Below are 20841 nucleotides of genomic sequence, written 5' to 3' on the forward strand. Positions count from 1 at the left end.
GACTTTGTACAGGACAAGGTGTGAATGACCATATGCTATTAGCAGAATATCTTAATATAGCATTAGTGGGAATACATTTTATTTGTATTTAGTACAATCATGATATCAACAAATCAGTATGTATCTAGTACATGAGACATGAACAATTAAAGAAGTGAATAGAGCATCACAAATGGTCGGGTTAACTGTTTGTCCAGGTCAAGAACCTTTAATTGCTGTCAGTGTCATGAAGTTAGTGTGTCTTTCTTCTTCATTTGGAAAATTAAGCAAGTAATAAAAAAATTAAATATACTTACCTTTTTTCAACCTAATCTTTGGGAAACCATACTACCATACTGAAGTCTTTAAAAAGAAATATGTACCTTCTACTCAGAAACTGATGACTTATTTTTGGCTCTATTAGGAGTTTCTTTATTTGAGAGACTATCTCCTCCTGTGGTTCTTTGAGGGAAATTGGTAATAAGCTTCCCAGGAATGATCCTGGTTCCAGAAACCTTCCTTTGTCTGTACCCATCAAAATGGTTTCTTAGTCAAGTAAGTATCCCTCATTAGATTGTGAACTCCTTTCTGAGCAAAGGCCATGTTGATTAATCTCAGGTATTTCCCTTCATAAGTCTAATACAGTGTCTGACACAGAAGAGTTGCTCCATAAATAATAGTCAAGGAAAATCAAACTCATATGAGCTTCAAGTTATCCTCTCAGTGCTCTGGGATCCTTAGGAGAAAATGATTATTGGTAAGTTAATCAGGTAAAAAAGTATGTAAATTAGCTTATGTCTTACCTCTCTTAAACATCTCCTTACAATATACAAATCTATAGAAGTTCCTTACAGTGAATGTAATTGGAAATAGATTGGCAGATGTGAGCAAATGTGTTTTCTATGAAGATTTAAATCACTTAATTTACATCAAGTATGGGCAGTCCTGCTTGGTTAAACCCTGTGTACTCTGAATAATCTGTGAACTTTAGAAATTCATTGATCCATAAAGAGTTGAAAACTTCATAGATAATCACTACCTAGATTATAAATATTTAGTATATGACAAAATAATAGAGATATATTTGTCTATTTTGTGAGGTATAGCTTACTGAAGTTGGTTCTGATTGTAGTGCAAAGATAATTCTGTGCCCTTTATAACAAACCTCCCCCAGATCCTAGCAATATTTACTGCTGCTTTAAACAGATGGGATGAAAAAGTGCACCTGTACAGGGTGTAAACACAGGGTGGCCAAGCATGTCTGAAGTAGTTGTGAATCACATTGATGTCACCATTCAACAAACTTCCAGGAAATGTTAATGGTGAAGCAAGCATGCATCAGTCATTGATCTGGCACATTTTTTCAAAAGCAACAAAAGATGAAATCTGAGTCTTTGGATCTGATTGAGGCCCTGAGCAAGGCAGACACAGCAAAATGATATAAATTCTTCAGTTTCACAGTCATATGGAAGATGAATCAGTGTTTTCATATTACTTCATATTTAGTGAAAATCAACATTTCATTTAAGTGAAAAAATTAACCACTTTAATTGGACAAAATTAACCATTATGTCCAATTATGACATAATGGAAACCAACAGAAACATGTAAAAGAGTTGTTTAAAATTAGCATCATTAGCCAGGTGCTGTGGTGTGCACCTGTAATCGCAGCAGCTTGGGAGGCTGAGGCAGGAGGATTGAAGTTCACAGCCAGCCTCAGTAATTCAGTGAGACCCTGTCTCTAAATAAGATATTAAAAAAGGTCTGAGGATGTGGCTCCATGGTTAAGTGCTTCTGGATTCAATCCCTGGTACACCAAAACAAAACAAAACAAAACAAAACCAGCATCTTTTGTGCCATTTCTTACACATGGGTGACATTTCTTACACATGGGATACATGTGTAACATGCTGTCTTTTTTGTACAGACAGGGGTGGGAATCTTATATCAAACATGTTGATCAAATGAGATTTTTATCCACAATAATAGGGAGTCTCTTTCAACTTTACTTTCCAGAAGCATGCTTCTCTATTTTCTCTCCATAATAAGTCTAATGTGACACTAGCCTGAACTGTGTCCAAATTTGGTGTGCCTTGGAACCAGTGGCCACTCACATAGCCAATCAAAACATTGTGCAAATATTTCTTCTTGTATGAATGGGTTCAAAATCTGGTATTCTTTGGATGAGGGTTCTGGGTCTTGAAACACCTGGGCTTTTTGCATGTCAGGCAAGTACTCTAACACTGACTACTTCTCCAGTCCAAATCTGATGTTTTATATTTTGATTCTTTTTAGTTATATATGATAGTATATTTTGATCTAAATAAATAAACATGGGGTACATCTTATTGTAATTAGGATCCCAGTCTTGTGGTTGTACATGAGGTAGAGATTCACTGTGTCATTTTCATATATGTACATAGGAAAGTTAGATCAGATTCATTTCACTGTCTTTCCTATTTCCTGTTGCCCTTACTTCCCTTCATTTGCCTTTGTCTAAATTATAGAGATATGCTTGTCTATTTTTTGTGAGTTATAGCTTGCTGAAGTTGATTCTAATCTGATGTTTTATATCACCTCTTTCTTGAAGTCTTGATGAAATCAAAGAACATAATCTGACAGCTATTCCTATCATTGGTAGTATGGAATAAATTACTGTAGGACTGGTACATGCCCTGTGGCATGGGAAATGAATATTGAGCATGTGTAAGACTATAAAAATAATTGTGATAGATTCTTTATAAGACACTTTAGCTATATGCTCATATAACATGCTTCAAGATTACTTAATTTTAAAAGTGCATATTTTAAAAGAATCATCCATATTCATGCTCTGGACACAACCCTTCGTTTAATGTATTTGATCTGACTTGGGACTAGCTCTTTGCATGTTTAAATTAGTTGTGGGGGTGCCTGGCTCTCCTTGCAGTGCTTGACAGAGTCCCACTGAAGGATGATTGCAAAGACTCATCCTAAAAGGATTGCATGCCAGATGTATGCCTCCCTAGCTTGGATGTTATTCTGTGGAGTTTTCCTAATAATATATTACTCACTTCAGTCTGGGGATCTTGCTGGAGGTGATGGGAATAATTCTACAAATTTCCAGAAAAACATCATGGAGACAAAACACATGTTGAAACCCTGCGATGTTAATCTCACTACCGAAGAATGTTTTTATTATGTTAAAAATCAAACGCTGCATTTACTGGCACAGCCAGAACCTGTTGGGGCACAGAAACTTATAGATAACAATGTTTCCCCAAGTTCTAAGCACAAAGCACCTCCCACAGTAGCTACTAGATATGGACCAGTTTATTTTATCAATGGCAAGCCCTGGTACCCCCCTAAAGGCAAGCCCTTAGAGAAGATAGATACAGATCTCCCCCTGTCTCCTACAGGGTGGTTTAATCCAGATGATGGTTTTGTTTATGTTTGGTGGTAAGGTAAAAGAATAAGGTTTCACAACATTCCTTCCTTCCTACAAAGAATAGGTCACCCCTATAATAAACATTGGTACACAATGCCCTGTTCTGGGAAAAAGAGCTACATAAGACAATGTAATTTATTCAGTAAAAAAACTTGGCCACGAGAACCACTGCAACCGCTGCCCTCCTGTAGCCCTTAACTCAGCAATTTAGATATTAACCAGATGGATCTAGTAGAGATGGTCACATGACATTATTTGTCTATTGCTTTACTGCAAAAATAATAAGACTAGTCTTAGGTCATATAGAGTTTAGATATTAAGGAAATAAACATTGTATTAGCTCATTGACATAGTTAGATATTCTTAAAACAATTGTGATTTAGTAAGGATAATCTGTACAGTTACTGTTTTCTCATAATCTTTCGGTAAAAATAATTTCTGCCTATGCTTTGGAAACTTCTTTGATTTTATTAATCACAAGCCTGTCATCAAAGCCTGAAGAAAAATGTATATAAACCCAGCCTTCCCCAGAATAAAGTGGGAGTGATTGCACCAGAACTAGAGTCTGTGTCTTTCATTCTCCATCCATCGCTGACGCTGTCTCCCCTTGCCCCGTTTACCAGTGTGGAACCCATGGACTCCTGCTAGGGCTGGACCCCGGCAATTAGTCCAGGAAAAATATTTGCAACCAGAGAAAGAAGCCTTTCAGAAAGTCATTTCTGTCTGTCTTTATTCTCTTCCTTAGTCTGGATTAATGACACTAAGCTTTACAATGATCTGCAACCCACAACCCTTAAAAGAGCACATAAACACATGTACATATGTACACCTTGAAATTGAGTGTAAAGAGCTTCTAGAGACTGAATCATACCTCTTTCCAAAAGCTTTCTGAAGATCTTTGAAAAATCATTCCAGTGATATTTACTTAATTATATATCATAATTGTGTAACTGTACATTTAATTATATGATTACATGTGTTTATATTCAATAGACAATTAGATATAATCACCCTTAGCACATAAATGCATGATGAAAAAAAGTTCCTTGATGGAATCTAGGAACCTACAAGCAAGTAAAATACATTAAATGCTATTCTGATCTTTTCCATTGGATGGTTTTCGTGAGGTGGAACTAGCAAGATAGCTAGTATCAAGATGGAGAGACTGTTGGGAAAGTAGTATCATTGAAGAAAATGAACATGGAAAATATTGGGAGGCCAAGGCAGGATGATTGTGAGTTCAAAGCCAGACTTGGCAATTTAGTGAAAGCCTGTATCAATATCAAAAATAAAAAGGGCTGGGAATGTGGCTCAATAGGAAAGCACCACTGGGTTCAATCCCTGGCACCCACACACACAAAAAAATTAGAATGGTGATCAGTAGAGTGAAAGAAGGAGATCAGGAGGAGGGTGGAGGAGGAGGAAATGTGAGGTATTAGGGAACAAAATAGATCAATTTACGTTCTGTGCATGCCTGACTATGTCACAATGAATCCCTTTTTTATGAATAATCATAATGAACCAATAAAGTGAATAAATGTCAAAAATTAATGAGTAATTTAGCAACTATAAATACACATTCTTCCTTCTCATATAATTGAGTTTGCCAAAATCTTACTGATATCAACTTTATGCTGTTTTGTTATAGTCTCCATATTTTACTTAGAGTTTGATCCCCTTCCAAGAATACATCTTGAATCCTGTCAATATGGAGTTTTCATATGGGATTCACCTGTAAATTGTGTAAACATAGTGATTCATGATGATTTTAGAAACATGGAATATGTAAGGAGCATATTCATTTAACATACTCACTGTGGGTTAAATCTGACAAAACTTGTGTTAAAATGGTCCCAGAAACTTCAGAATTTTCCTTAATCCCTTCACTTACCATTTATCAACAATTTATATCTTTCCAGTTCATATGTACCCTTTTTATCATTATTTATTTATTTATTTAGATTCACTGTAAGCAAATGGGGTAAAACTTATTTCTCTGGTTGTACATGAAATAGTCATACCATTTGTGTAATCATACATGTACATAGGGTGATGTTTGTCTCAATCTGTTATTTTTGCCCTTCACCCCACCTCTCCCACCCCTCATTCCTCTGTACAATCCATCCTTCCTCCATTCTTGCCTCCCTCCCACCCACCATTATGTGTCATCATCCACTTATCAGCGAGATCATTCGTCCTTTGTTTTTTTTTTGAGATTGGCTTATCTCACTTAGCTTGATATCCTCCAACTTCATCCATTTGTCTGCAAATGCCATAATTTTATTATTCTTTATGACCGAGTAATATTCCATTGTGTATATATACCACCGTTTCTTTATCCATTCATCAATTGAAGGGCATCCAGGTTGGTTCCACAGTTGGGTGTATGTATGTACCCTTTTTATCATACCTCTTATCACTGGGGCAATAGATACTCTTCTTTTCAGTTCTCTTTTAGTAACTATCAGGACCTTTCCTTCTCCCACTTCATCCTGCTAGTGCCCAGATCCCACAGACCAACTCCTGAACTCTGAGCATCTCCTTTGGTATGCCACCTGGCCTAGACAGGGTTCCATACTTTAGATATTCTCTGAAGCTAATTCTTTCAAAGAATTCCATAGCACCTTGGGGGACTTCTTTCAGTCATGTGACAGGTAATTTCATTTACACAACTAAGTTACCTTTTAGGATGAGGCCCATCTCAGGTAACATAATGCCTTAACCCTGATGAAATGTGCATGACTCTAAAAGCATGGTTAAATTTGATTTGGATGGCATACAGGCATCAAGGCAGACTGAGTCGGGGAATGTGAGGAGGGATATATTAGAACAAATGGCTTCTCCAGTGATGTCCACTAGAACAGAACACTGTATATAAATACTCACCTATACTGCTATTGGCATTTTACAGTCAGCAGTGAGGTTGAGGCATTTCCCACTGACTTATGCCATGCTTGTGACAAATTGGAGAATGGAGACAATATGACAGGAAATGTTTCTGACTCAATAGGTACAATTTCAAACACCAGTCTTCTCTGGGCTTATAACTGCAGGATATGGTCTGTTTCCTGAGTTACCATATTGTGCTGTATTGTTCTAATCTTGGCTCTTTCTTTTCCTGACTCAGTGAATAGTCTTGTGTCACCTTCTCACATCTTGGTTAGACATAAAGTCTGAGGAAATATTATTCTCTGTCCTGATGGGGTGAGGAAGAGTTAATTAGAGGACAATGACTTTCACTTCCCTGGCTTTAGCTTAAATGTGCCTGCACTTCTCTTTTCCATATTTCCTTTCCTCTTGTCTAAACTTTCAGAGCGAAGAAAAACAGGTGACTATAGCTTCTTTTATGATAAGTTGTATATCCAAGTTAGCAGCAATTCTGAGAAATCTGTGGCACAGAGTTGACAAAAATAGTCCATGTAATCAGATCACCTCCCACTAGGTGATTATTGTGGAAAATCTTGAATGAATATATAGCTATCTGTTCAAATATGTGAAATTATTACCCTCCTGAAAAACACATGCATCACACCCACGCATACTTCACAGGCAATAAAGACACATAGAAGTGCTGACTTCCTCAATTTGTCCCTGTTTTGTGTACTTTGCCATCATAGAATCTGAAGTTAATGTCAGAAAGAGAGGGCAAAGGTGCATAATTGACTCAGTAAAACTCTCGAGCTTCTGTGGCTTTCTCATTCTTCCTCCTGTTTTAGTACTTCCTTATGGATTCATTGACATCTTTGATATATTTAGTGCATAGGGTGACTTAAAGTGTACTAGTGACTGCATTTAGAGAGTTTAGTTATTGGGGACTCTAGGAAATTAGTAGAGGACCATGTAAAGTAAGGACACTTGTGATAAGTTATTTGTACCCAGAAGCTGATATCAGGATCATTAAAGAAAACAGTGTTAGATAATCTAAAACATTGGATTTGAAACCAGTTTCTTACCTCTTCCTCACTTAACTTTGCTAAGCCTCTGTCTTATCTGTAAATTGCAGTATTATTGTAAATATTAAATGAACTGATATATGCAAAAAACTCACTGTACTTTTGCCCACAAAATATTAAAGTAAAATTGCTTTTGAGGAGGGTAGGGACAAAGTGGTAGAAAAAGAATACAACCAATATTTATTGAAATCCTATGTGATCAAGTGGAAATAAGGTCTATGAAACACCTTAATAAAGGGTTGCATAATTTTAAAATTCTTATCTATTCCCTATAAGCTCAAATATACCATTAAAAAAATTGAAGAAGGGAGCCATATGGAAAATCTTGCCCTGAGGACAACATAAGCTTGGGAAGGGGCACCTTAATGTTATGGTGATTTTAAAGTTTTTCTCATTTTTTAGGGGACATACTGGGAATTGACAAACATTGAGCCACATCCCCAGTCCTATTTTGTATTTTACTTAGAGTCAGGGTCTCACTGAGTTGCTTAGTGTCTCGCCAGTGCTGAGGCTGGCTTTGAACTTGTGATCATCCTACCTCAGCCTCCCAATCAGTCATTATGAAAGGGATTTTGCCCATATCTTGCTCCCAGGCAATTTTATTACCTTAATTATCGTGACTGCGATTTTACCAAGTTTTATAAATTGAAATTTGGTTAAAAATTGAATTCTATAGCCACAGTTCCCATAGATTGGGGATCTTAGTTATATGTTACTTAATTTTTGCAATCTTTTTTACCACAATATCTAAATTCTTGAGATATTTAATCTTTCTCTATTTAATGAGATTTTTATCCTCAGGTGTTTCTTCTTGTTTTTAAAGAAAAAAACCTATATACTTTGTAGTTTGAATTCTTGCCAGCGGGAGACACTGTAGCCTTTAGTCTGTAAGGCACTTGACTACATATCATATTCTTGAGTCACCCTTTATTTCACACACAACTTGATAATATTTTAACATATTCTGATAGTGAATATTGCTGTGGAGAATTCTGATATTAACCAAAGGCTTCCTCTTGTACATAATATGTTTAGTGCCTAAATGCAAGAATATTTCTTTTGCTAATATTGAAAATCAATAACTCAATCATGAACATGATGTATTATCTTCTTTCACATAGTCATTTATTTTTTTTTTTTTTTTTGTTCTGGGGATTGATCCCAGGGGTGCATTATCACTGAGCTACATCCCCAGTCCTTTTCATTTTTTTATTTTGAGACAGGGCCTATGCTAAGTTGCTGAGGCTGGCCTCAGATTTGTGATGTACATAAAGTCTCTTCAGATTTCATGACTGGATTAACTCTTCCTAATGCACACACATGTACACATATTCATAATGTTTTCTCTGATCACTTTATTGTTAATCTTTTTTGCCTATATTCCCCTATCTATCTCAGGTATTTCCTCTTTTTCAAAATTGGATTTTAATCCATATCTAGTCTGTGTCAAAAATAATAATGTTTATAGTTTAATGGTGTTGTTTTGATACTTAGTTTGCTTTGTTATCTCAAGAATCTCCCTTTTCATCTCAATCTAGAATTTTATTTGCTTATCTCTGAGATCTTATTTTACTGAAATTATTGTTCTTATTAAACCATTTCATATTATAAAGTGCCAATGGTAATTTTCCTCATTTCATTAGGTAATATATTTTTTTACATTGGATTATTCAACCTTCATTGTAGGTCTTAACCCATTAAGACCCAAGTTTTTAATTCTGTGAATATTTCAATGAAACTGAAATAGTTTCATTAAAACTGGTTGGAAATAATTGTATATATTATATCAACAAATATTATATTATAATACAGTTATATTATTTATCATTATATAATATTACATACTTGGTTTAAGTTTTTAAAATTTTGTTTTTATTAGTGCATTATAGTATTACATAATTGCAGATTAATTTTGATGTGGTCATAAATGCATATAACACAATTTGCTCCATTTCAATCCCTAGCACTGCCCCCTTTCCTCCCCTCCTCTTTCCCCTTTGACTGCCCTCTTCTATTCCACTCTTCTCCCTTCTATTTTCATGAGATTCCCTTTACAAATATTCCTTATTGTAGGTGTTTCACATTTATATGATAGGGCAAAATGGTTTAAATTCGATTCTCCTAAAGCAACCCCTTAAAGGAGTATATGTAGGTAAATAACTTACTAAAGAACAAAATCTTGGGGCTGGGGATATAGCTCAGTCAGTAGAGTGCTTGCCTTGTAAGCACAAGGCCCTGGGTTCGATCCCCAGCACCCAAAAAAAAAAAACAAAAAAAACAAAATCTTCCCAGGGGACATTCCAAGAGAAGCAAGAGAGTGAAAGAGAGAAGCCCAGTAAAAATTTGTCTTAGGCTAAACCCTATAGTGGATTGATTCAGCCTGATTGTGCTGAGATTCTAGCATGAACATTATCATGGTTTGGATATGTGGTGTACCCCAAAATCTCATGTGTAAAATACTGCAAGAAAGTTTAGAATTGAAATGATTGGCTTATGAGAACTTTAATATAATCAGTGCATTAATTCACTGCCACAGATTAACTGGGCTATAACTGTCAGCAGGTGGGGAGTACCTGGAGGAAGTAGTCCTTGGGGGCTTGCCTCTGGGATTTATATTTTGTCCCTGGAGAATGGAGCTCTCTCTCTGCTTCCTGGTAACATGCCCTGAGTTACTTACCTCCATCACACCCTTTTGCCATGATGTTCTGCCTCACCTTGTGCCCACAGCAATAGAATCAACTGTCAATGTTTGGACTGAGACCTCTGAAACTGTGAGTCCCAAATAAATTTTCCTCCTCTAATTTTTTTTTTTTTTTAGCTATTTTGGTCAGAGCAGTGAAAGAGTTGACTAAAAGAAACACTATATCTCAAAGTTTCCTTAAACCAAGTAAAGGAGAGAAGGGTTTTAATACATTTTCCACTCATCAGTCATTGGTCAAACCTTAACTTGAGAGAGAGGGGGGAATACATTGTTAGGTGTTTCCTTATCTGCTGAACTGTCGGTAAAGTAGATTCTAGCAGCCCAAGGTCAGACTTCTGAAAACTGGCCTCAGGTGCCATTTATTAGAAACAAGTTTACATCTAAGCCAAAGATGCATAACGTCTTGTAATAAAGGACTTGAGAGGATCTGGGGAAAGTACTGACACTATCAGGCACCTTACTATATTAGATTCATTTAGTATTTTAAAATAGATTTCATTGTTGCCATGTGATTCCATTTCATATTGCCTAATCATTGTCATGATTAACTTGATAAGCTCCTTTCAGAGCTTTTATTTACTCTTATATGAGGTGGATGGACTTCCTTTGATTCATTACTCTTTATATTTGGAAGCACCTCATATCCCAAGTACATTTTTTTGTTTTCCTTGACCCAATAAGTACAGTTTGAGAAATGTAGCAAAGAAGTTTGGGGTAGGTGAAAGCAGAAGTCTGCTAGATATATTTCTGTGGATAGCCTGAATTCTGTTGTTTTATTGTAAGAGGGCCTAATAGGTTATATATAGGATTCAGCCCTTCAGTGTGGGAAATAGACCATATTCTTGTTAAGATATTCTTGATCTTTAGATCGATTCTAAGAGTCATCATGGAATACTGAAAAATTGCCAGTTTTTCTTACCTATGCTGATTTCTCAATTGTCTCTATTAAAATTTTGATAATGGTAGGTGTAGCCTCCTATTCTTGAAGATTTTACCTCAACTTTTGTCTAGAATTTTTGAGTCTACTTTTCTCCATATTGCAGCTTACTCATGAATATACTTGGGATTTTGTTGATCTACTGCCTTCCCTCAGAATGGAATCTATAGGAGCCAGGCAGAACAATGCCAAATGTTTTGTTTCTTTCAATGACCACTACTTTTCCAAGTTTATAACAGTAAGGTTTTATTGTTTTCTCTTTGTAGATGCTGTTATAGAATTTCTTGTTCATTTATTTGTTTAGTTAGTCTCCGTGATCTAACTATATTCTTCCATTACAATTGGGATGTTTATTGCTTCCTTATCAGTTTTTGTACAGTACAATAAAATTTCTCTCATCAAATTTTCTTCATATGTTCCCATCTTTGTCTGGATCTTACACATTAAAAATCACAAATGCTCTTTTTTGCTTCAATCAATTCTTTTAATTTGTCTATAACACTTGGAGTTGCACAATCTCAATTAAATAATAAACAGTGCTTTCAAGTGTTCCATCAGAGAAAGTAGTTTTCAAACAACCTCTGAAAGTTTAGGAAGTTTAATCATAGATTTTCAGTGATTTTATTCTAAGAGAGTAAAAGAAAACAACAATCAAATCTTTATACTGTACTTATGAACACCTGTGGTAGTTCAAGATGTGCTTACTTTCATTTCTTCAGATAATATCCATACTGCCTAATATGGCATGTATATCGTTAAGATGATTTGAAGAAGAATGATAAAGCAGGAGAGGACCATGAAAACATTGAAATGCAGAAAAAAGAAATAACACCTACATAAACATCTGAGAATGTTGACTCTTTAAACACAATGTGAAATTCTCTATTGCTTACTCTTGTGATGTTGGCAGGCATTGTATGGTCAGTAAAGTTTCCTGAGAGAATATAGCCTGGCTGGTGTCTTCCCCCCACCATGATACTCCTCAGAAGTCACAGCTAATTAAAGAGGTAGTCTTATAATTGTAATCATTTGGAGGGTGTTCTTGTTCTTTTAGGTTGCTCTGGATGGAAGGCAGCTCACTGACATTTGGGGCTGCTTGAGATCTTGTAAAGGTGAAAAGAAATAGTAGCTCTAACCTAGATCATTTGATTACTATATTTATGAAACTATTTTGCAAAAAAAATCTTGTGTCCCTAGTTACTGTTATTTTGCCAGCTTTTGGCTGTAAGTTCAGGGAAAATAAGAAATTCTGGGTTAGAATAAACTGAATCATCAAAAAGGGAAACTAGACATAGAAACAATAAATATTTTTGCTGTATTATTTTTGTTAGGAGAAAAGTATATAAAATACTTGGTAGAAATGACAAACAGGTCAGATTCTGTTTAGATCATTAGTAGCTAAACAGCTTTAGGATGTATGTTGGTCGTTTGTTTGTTTCCAGTGGACAGATATGAATGATTCCTTTCTGTCAGCTTTCCTATTCTCAGAAAACTAGATTTGTCATTCTGTTGTTTAGGTCATAGAGTCACCCAGTCATCAGCTGCTGACTGCCTATCTGCCTTGACAGGGAAGGAAATTGAGGGTGTTAGTAGAGGTTATTTAGGGTCACTTAGTAAGTGTATTGAAAAAAAAAAAAAAAAACAGGAAGAACTTTGGCAGATTTGAATTCATAGTAAGACAAGACCAAGGGGAAAACACCAAAGTTTGGTTATCAAGTGCATTTTTTTATAAAAGGGATTGTACTGTATCATCATTTTCTTTGTGAATCCATGATTGTATACTTTATTGCCTTTCACATCAGTCATGGCTTAAAATAAGAAATGATAAAATGATAAAATTGATATTTATAACTTTCCAACTATATGAATGAACTCCAAATTATCCAAATGTAAGTACATCTATGTGCGCACATATGTATATATGTATCCATACATAGGTGTATTTTATGCAGAGTCACTTGAAATTGCTTGTTGTAGGTCAAAATGGTCAAATATCAAGTTCATATGGTTTATTTTAGCCTACTGGTCAAATGGTCATATTGCCAAATTTATATTTTTTGATTTTGGGAAGGGAGCAGGGAAGAAGGGGAGAGAGAAAGTGAGAGAGAGAGAATGAAAGAAAAAGAAAGGGACTGGGGTTCCTCAATCTCCTTGAAGGGAATGTCCCCAATGTCTAGAAAATTTTATCCTTGGCTCCAACTTTTAAGATTCCACCACTGCCCAGTAGTACCAAACTGAGGACTAAGCTTTTAACTCATGGGCCTTTTGGAAGATATTCCCTATCTAAGCTATAGCAAATAACATAGTCACCATATACAGTATCAATTCATTTTAAATTAAGAAACATTGTTTTATATAAAAATGAACATACTGTTATTGCTAGAGTTATATGGAAAAAGGGTAAAGAAAGTGATGGCTCTTAGTTGAATAATACAATTTGTTGGTAAATTAAAGAATAAAGCATCAGGTTTTATGGTGGTTCGATCTACCACCATATTCACAATCAATGTGAATAATTCATCCTATATGCTTTATGTGGAATTAGGAAAATTTTATGCCTGAAAATATTTCAACCAGTGCTCCAAACAATGCAGCCAATATTCATAGATGGAGAAATTATAATAAATAATAAAATAACACAGTGGATACCTGACTTTGCTACATAGCATCTATTTTCTCCTCTTTCATATAACAGTAATCTGAATTTCCTTTAAAAATTATTCTTTTCCCAGGCCACCCATGAAAGGTGGCTTCAAATTGGTCTAAATCAATCAGTGCCTTGATTTCACCTAATAAAATTGGGGCACAGGTAGTCACATGATATAATCTAGTCCAATCATAATAAATCCTCATGAATTTGCTGGAATAAAGATTATCTGCTTTTTTTCATATTTTTGCTATTTATTTATTTATTTGGGGAGAATCATGAGGATTGAACCCAGAGGCATTTAACCACTGAGCCATAGCCTCAGCCCTTTTTATTTATTTTGAGACAAGGTCTTTGTCGCTGGCTCTTTGCGGTTCCAAAATCAGTGGATATTTGTCACCGCTTGCAGCAACAACTTGCATGGGTCTTATGGGTGGTGGAGTGGAAACTGAGGCACTTCTATCTTTCTCTTTAGTGCACTGCTTTCTTGCTTGCTTGTTTATTTATAGAGGATAGAGGAAATGAGGTTTACTTGCTTTGAGAGGAGAGTGAGAGAGACTTTGCTTAAGAGAGACTTTGAGAGAAGGACAGGCTTTGCTTAGAGCTTAGAGGAAGAAAGACTTGCTATGCCTCACTTCAGGTCTGCTGCTTCCTGGTGCGTCCTGCATCCTGTGAACTAAGGGTGTGTCTACCTAAGGCGCTTTACTGATGCATCTCAGTTCTCCGCTCTGTGAGCTGCCTTCCGCCGCTTCCCCTACTCGCTGCTGCTGCGCGTGTGTATAGCTGCTTCCGTGTGTGTCTTCTTCTACTGCTTTTCTGCTAATGGCTACTGTCCGTCTCTGTCTCGCTCTGCCTACGCTTATATCACCTCCAGGAGGTGGAGAGCAGGACCACGCCTCTTACGCAAAGATCAGGCGAGACGCTCCGAGCAGGCAATTAGTGCTCGAGAACACATGCGCATACATTGTGTGTGTGGACGATAAAATCACCTGAGTGTGCTTATGTCAATTAACCTCCTCGCTGCCGATGTGATCAACATGGCACAGCCCCCAACAGTCTTGCTAAATTGCTTAGGGCCTTACAAAGTTGCTGAGGTGGCTTTGTTTTTTAATATAAAACTTTTTTTTGTTCTTTTTAGATATGCATTACAGTAGAGTGTATTTTGACACTATACATACATGGATTATCACTTCCCATTCTTGTGGTTATACGTGATGTGGAGTTACACTGGTCATGTATTCATATGTGAACACAGGGAAGTTATATCTGATTCATTCTATTATCTTTTCTATTCCCATCTCCCCCTCCTTTAATTAATTCCCCTTTGTCTAATCCAATGAACTTTAATTCTGCCTTTTCTACCCTCCCTTATTGTGGGTAGCATCCACATAACAGAGAGAACATTCAAACTTTGGGTTTTGGGGACTGGTTTATTTCACTTAGCATGATATTCTCCAGTTCCATCCATTTACCAGCAAATGCTGAGGCTGGCTTTGAACGGTTATCCTCCTGCCTCCTGTAATCCCAAGTAACTGGGTTATAGGCATATGCCACCATGTGCAGCAGAAATTATCTACTGCAAATTGCAGTCATTTTGACACCAAGAAGAGAGAGAGAGCCAGAGAATGGAGGCAGAAAAAGAGGGTGTAGAAGATTTGCATGACAACAGGGCTGGAACCCTGATAAATTAAATTTCAGAACCAAACTCAGTCAGCAATACTTCGAATATTGTTTTGTTCTATGAGCTAAACAATGCCTTATCATATCAAGACATGGAGTCATTTTTTTTCCTCACAACACATAGAAAGAATCCTAGCCACCATAAGTGGTTAATTTGAAGTTTGTGCGAACATTTATGTAACATGATTCTTAACAGAACTGTGATTTAAAAGAAAACCATGGAACTGTTTAAACTTGTCGATGATGCAACTGTTAGAGGAATTACTAAAGTATCTGCCTGAACAGATCTTCATCATGAGTAAAATTTAGATGAAGAATTAAAAGTTGTTTCAATAAGGTATCTTCCTGAATATGAAAGTACATACGCATAAGAAAAAAAAATTGACCAACTTTAAGGCAGAAAATGGTCACCACTGAGAATTCTAACACAGAGAAGAAAACACTGTCATTATTTTAGCATATTTGCTTCTATTCTTCCTTCTATCTATCTTATATAGTTAAGATAACACTGTACATTCAATTTTTATACTGCTTTTTTTATTCAATGCCAAGAATAAGCATTTTCCCACATCATTAACAACTCTTCATGAAAAGCTTGTTTTTCTTCCCAAGGAAATTGCAGTTTGGAGGTGGGGGGTTGTGATACAAATATACATGAAATGGTATATGGCATAGTAAAAATTTGGTAATATAACCAATTTGATAATATGACCATAGTATAAATAATGTGATTAATTTTTTTAAATTATCAGATTAAATAGAATTTTAGAAAATCATAAACTTTTCATAATAAGGGTAGGGATTTGTAAGCAGATAAACTATGACTTACAAGAAGGTCAGATAGTTGAGACTAAGGAAATCGCAATTAACATATGTTCTGATCCTGATGAGGGCATGTGGGCATGATTTTCTACATGAAGAAACAAAGTCTAGAAGGAAGATTTAGTAAGGTAAATCATAAATGAGAAGTTATGAGGTAGTTTGATTATGGAGAATCTTGTAAATTAGGCAGAAAGTTTCTATTTATGGAAAACAATGAGGTGCATAGTCCTCCTTAAAGCGGTATAATGAGGACTACACTGTCTTTCATGACATGCTGTTTTGACTAACAATTGTGGAGAAGAAAGGTGTGTAATGATATCAATAAGCCTTGTGAGATGACATACTGCAAACTATGGTATTGCTTTTACTGGGGAATTTGAAAGCATGCACGTTAGCTGATTTGGGACAATTTCTTAAAATTGTGTTGTGCTCCTATATATTTATATTATTTATTTCCCTCATTGTAAACTATTATGTAGATACTATTGTTCTTATATTTATTTTAGAAACTAAAGTTCAGGATTATTTCAGGGACAGTAATCAGTTTGAAGTAGTTTAAGCGAGTTTAATAAATATAAATATAGATATGAATATGAACACAGTTTAAGTCATATTACTGACATTTGCAACCACATAATATAATGATAAAGTTGAGATTCCAACTCAAGTCATTTTTCAAACAATTCTGGGTATTTTCTATCATACTTTATTTACTGCATTGGTAGTATTAGTGATAGGACCCTAGGTGTTTGGTTACAGTAGCAAAGACATATACTTTTTATATAATTACTCCTCTGTTTCTTAATCTTTCTTATTTGTAACTTGGTAAGTGACCATCATACAATTATTTATTTTAAGTAATTATATTTGCTAGTACAATTGTGCCATGTACTGTCCTACGAGCCTTTGAATATCAGAGATGGTTTTTTCCTTTGCACATGAAAGACAATTCGACTTAGTGTATGATCCTTAGTTAACAACATTTCCCCTCAAAATTCTGTTGAGAGTGCTCCATTTGTTACATTTTGAAATATATTGTGTACTTAAGATGTTTGAAGCTACCTAACATTTTGTAGCTTCATAGATGAACACTTTTGTTCTTCTCAGTGGATATTTGCAAAGTTTTTTCTCCATTCTCCTAATACTAATTATTTTTATCAGGTAGGTTTAATCACAGGTCTTTTTAATAGCCTTCTTAAAAATATTTCTTGAGGAGTTTCAAGATGGCGGCCTAGAGGGTGGCTGCATTTCATGTTGCTCCAGGACTCAGGATTCAAAAGAGGAGATATTGAGACGCCTGAGACCAACTCAAAGCAGCCGGGTGACTCTCACCCCTTGGGAAGGCGTCCCGGATGGGATGGTGGTCCCGGAATGCAGGAAACTTTGTGAAGTAGAGCTGCTGGCGAGACGCCCCTCCCCCCACTGGAGCACTGAACTCGGACAACTGGGAGCGCCGTAAAGGAGGCCGCTCGGCACAGCGCTGGGACTCGGAGCAACCACTGGGGCTCTGGCGGCTGCCCAGGGGAAGAGTGCCGAGGAGAGCTGTGTGGACTCAGGACACCGGGGCCTGCCCTGAGGAGGAGGAGGAGGAGCGTGGCCGCTTGGATTTGGAGTGACTGCACCAGAGCTACAGGCGGTTGCCAGAGGAGAAGCTCTGCAGTGAGCTGTTTGGACTCAGGACAACGCTTCTGAACACCGGGGCCTGCCCTGAGGACGAGGAGGAGGAAGAGGAGCGCGGCCACTTGGATTCGGGGTGACTACACCAGAGCTACAGACGGTTGCCAGAGGAGGGGCTGCGTGGTGAGCTGTTTGGACTCAGACCACTTCTGAACCCCGGGGCCTGCCCGGAGGAGTAGGAGGAAGAGGAGGAGGAGCGCGGCGGGGCGTTTGGACTCGCAGTGACTGCATTAGCGCTCTAGGCGGCTGCTCAGAGGAGAAGGCGAGTGGTGAGTTGTTTGGACTTAAAGTGACAGCTCCTGAACACAGGGGGGCTGCCTGGAGGAGAAGCATGGTGGGACGCTTGGTCTTGAGTGGCCGCACCAGAGCTCCGGGCGGTTGCCCAGAGGACCCGTGCAGCAGGTCACGTGGATTCAGAGCCACTCAGAGTGACCACTCCTGAACACCCGGGGGGTTAACTGGAGAAGGAGGAGGAACGGGGAGGGTCACTTCGACTCGGAGTGATTGATTGCCCAGGGCTACGGGTGGTTGGTGGGAGGTGGAGGCACGCAGTGAGTTTCTTGGACTGCTAGTGACCGCACCGGAATACTGGGTGGCTGTCTGGAGGAAGAGGTGTGTGGCGGGTCTCTGGGATTCAGAGAGATTGTACGGGGCCCCAGGTGGCTGCTCAGAGGAGGGGCCGCATAGCCAGGCGATTAGGTGCACAGCAGGGTCCCAGGATCTAGGAGGCTTCTGGGTGGAAGAGCCGCACAGAGACAGGCTTAGGGCGGAGCGAAGGTTCCAGGCCTGGGGGCAGATTCTCTGAGGAGGGGCAGCCTAAGGAGATTCATCTGCGAAGGATGAGGCTCCCAGGCCCAGGAGGTAGGGCCGGGCCCCTGGGAACTTTGCAGAGGAAGGCAGCCCAGCCCAGGTGGTAGCTGTCAATTGAGGGGAACCTCTAGGAGGGAACTGACCAGTGAGACCTCCCCACCAGGTGAGTCTTCCCTGCTGGGTGAGGTTTCCCCACAAGGACGGTAAAACCAGGGACACAGGCCCAAACAGGCCTTGCCTCAGCCCGCAGCCTAGGTCCCCTTTGGATGACCATTGGTCAACAAGTGGAGGCACCTCTGCCCACTAGCAGGGATTATACCCCACCTGAAGGCCACCACCCCTAGAGAGGCAGCTTCCTTGTGGAGCACCGCATTATCAACTTCCTCCAAGACTTCAGCCTACTGAAGGCTAAGGGGGGATATATATAGAAATCTTCAGGGACATTGTAAGTCAATAGAGGAAATCTGCAATATCTCAGCGGTCCTCTGATACCTGAACAATATGAGAAAACAAGGAAAGAAAATGCTGCAAACAAATCTAGATGTTACATCAATAAAACCCAATGACAGCATGGCAGAAGAAATGACAGAAAAGGAGTTCAGAATGTACATAATTAAAATGATCAGAGAAGCAAACGATGAGATGAAAGAGCAAATGCAAGCATTGAATGATCGCACCAATCGACAGTTAAAAGAGCAAATACAGGAAGCAAAAGATCATTTCAATAAAGAGTTAGAGATATTGAAAAAAAGCCAAACAGAAATCCTTGACATGAAGGAAACAATAAACCATATTAAGAACTCCATAGAAAGCATATCCAATAGGATAGAACACCTGGAAGACAGAACCTCAGACATTGAAGACAAAATATTTAACCTTGAAAACAAAGTTGAACAAACAGAGAAGATGGTAAGAAATCATGAACAGAATCTACAAGAACTATGGGATATCATGAAAAGGCCAAATTTAAGAATTATTGGGATTGAGGAAGGCTTAGAGAAACAAGCCAAAGGAATGAACAATTTATTCAATGAAAGAATATCAGAAAATTTCCCAAATCTGAAGAATGAAATGGAAAATCAAGTTCAAGAGGCTTATAGGACTCCAAATACACAAAATTACAACAGACCCACACCAAGGCACATTATAATGAAAATACCTAACATACAAAATAAAGACAGAATTTTAAAGGCTGTGAGAGAAAAGAACCAAATTACATTCAGGGGGAAACCAATACGCATATCAGCAGATTTTTCAATCCAGACCCTAAAAGCTAGAAGGGCCTGGAACAACATTTTTCAAGCCCTGAAAGAAAATGGATGCCAACCAAGAATCTTATACCCAGCAAAACTTACCTTCAAATTTGACGAAGAAATAAAATCCTTCCATGATAAACAAAAGCTAAAAGAATTTACACAAAGAAAGCCAGCATTACAGAACATTCTCAGCAAAATATTCCATGAGGAAGAGATGAAAAACAAAGACGCAAATCAGCAAAGGGAGGAATTATCCTAAAGGAATTGTCAAATAAAGGAGGAAACAAGTTGTGTCAAACAAATAAATAAATAAAATTTTAAAAATGAACCAAATGACCGGGAAACCAAATCATTTCTCTATAATAACCCTGAATGTTAATGGCCTGAATTCATCAATCAAAAGACATAGACTGGCAGACTGGATTAAAAAGAAAGATCCAACAATATGTTGCCTGCAAGAGACTCACCTCATAGAAAAAGATACCCATAGACTAAAGGTGAAAGGATGGGGAAAAACATACCATGCACATGGACTCAGCAAAAAAGCTGGAGTATTCATCCTCATTTCCGATAATGTGGACTTCAAGCTAAAGTTAGTCAGAAGGGATAAAGAAGGTCATTTCATACTGCTTAAGGGAAGCATAAATCAGCAAGATATAACAATCATAAACATCTATGCCCCAAACAGTGGCTCATCCATGTATGTCAAACAAATCTTTCTCAATTTCAGAAACCAAATACACCATAAAACAATAATACTAGGTGATTTTAACATGCCTCTCTCACCACTGGACAGATCTTCCAGACAAAAATTGAACAAAGAAACCATGGATCTCAATAACACAATCAATAATTTAGACTTAACCGACATTTATAGAATATACCATCCAACCAAGAGCGAATACACTTTCTTCTCAGCAGCACATGGATCCTTCTCTAAAATAGACCATAT

This window comes from Sciurus vulgaris, assembly GCF_902686455.1.
Source record: "Sciurus vulgaris genome assembly, chromosome: X".
In the NCBI taxonomy this organism is placed as follows: Eukaryota; Metazoa; Chordata; class Mammalia; order Rodentia; family Sciuridae; genus Sciurus; species Sciurus vulgaris.